Raw genomic sequence first — 1,687 nt, forward strand, 5'->3', positions numbered from 1 at the left:
GAGAGAGAAGGAAAAAATACAGAGACACAGAGAGAGACATAGGGAAAGAGAGACAGTTGGGGGAGGGGGAGGGGGGGAGCTGATAGTACCTGGTTGTGGCAGACATGTGTACGGAAGTATCTGATTCGAAATTGTTTCGCTTTGAACGAAAATAAAGACGAACTAGATAAGGAACGGAAACAAAAAAGTAAGCTCTGAGCTCCACGCCGCACACAGAACTCTGTGAAATTGGACACACATTAATGAAACAGAACTTTTAACCGGCGTATTCTGTCCGTTACAAAAAGAAAAAGCCATCTTTATTTCAGACAAGATCGTGAGAAAACACAACGTCAATAAAAAAGAAAGTAAAGACCTACCAGTGGCGTTCTTCTATTGCCGGCTATGGGCTGGTAAAGATCCAAATCCGAAATGCAACCCACACTCACATCAGAATTCTAACAAGCCGTGTTCTCACTCACAATCTATTCCATTACAGTCACGTGCGGCGAGAGACAGCGAACAGCAAGGTCGCGTCCAGCGTCTGGGTGAGCCGGGAACGCACCCATTTTTTTCAAGAACCGGATTTTCGGCGCTCCCGTTAGTTTTTCATGGATTCAAGTCAGTTATTGTTTGAGGATACAGCTTACGTGGGGAAAAAAACAAGTCAACCAAAAGAGCTTAAAGACTAGTATAATTGTGTCCCATCGACTGCTCATTCTATATTCACCTACTTCAAGGATGTTACGTTATTCGACTACATTGGATAGGCCTGTTCGACAGTCAGCTCAGAACTGAAAACCTCAAAATAACTCATTTTCCCTATTTAATAAAACTCATTCTATAAAGGACAATTCCAAAGACGGGGCTTCTGTTCTACGTAGCTCGGGAATTAACTAGTGACCCTTTTCCGAGATACTAACTAGATAACCGGATTTATTACTCGAATTTTGCCTTGCTCTAATGTTCAGATAGCCTGGTCTCTCTTGGGCACGCGGTGTCCTTGCCTCTGAAAAGCCCAAGTCTGGTGTCCAAAAATCAATGAGATCGTCGGTTGACACAAATGGAGTCGTACAACCAGCGACAAGGGCTCCTCGCATCTCTTCAAGCGCGGAAGCGACTCAACTCGATGGAATAGCGGGTATTATAAGAGGAAGGGAGGGATATTGGGGAAGGGGGGGGGGAAGGAGGGGGGAGGCTGAAGACAAAGAAGCACGACAAAGCCTCATCACCATAGTCGGCTTGAAATGTCAAACTGACACGAGAGAGGGCGGGGGCACGGGTCATCCACGGATATCTGCAACTGAAAGCGCATTTCTCTAGTTATTTGATACCCAATTTTTAATAACAAAAGTTTCCCTATATTATGGGCAACAATGCATTATCCATAGCAACGAATTAGTGATTAAGGATGGGTGAGTATTTTTGTATGGAAAATATGACGACAAATAAAAGTGGAGACTTTGCAACTTGCATCAAATAAAAGTACACGAAAGGTTCAGTAATAAACATATAAATAATGTACTATGGTGCCTCGGCGAAGTGTAATCACGCCAGTAATCTTTCTTTCAATAGTAAATGTATTATTCACCTCTGCTTCCTTCCTGTCCCTACAATTCCCCAACTAAGCGCCTCTCTCTCTCTCTCTCTCTGTCTCTGTCTCTCTGTCTCTCTGTCTCTCTCTCTCTCTCTCTCTCTCCCTCTCTCT

Source organism: Aplysia californica, unplaced genomic scaffold (assembly GCF_000002075.1).
Source record: "Aplysia californica isolate F4 #8 unplaced genomic scaffold, AplCal3.0 scaffold00418, whole genome shotgun sequence".
Lineage (NCBI taxonomy): Eukaryota > Metazoa > Mollusca > Gastropoda > Aplysiida > Aplysiidae > Aplysia > Aplysia californica.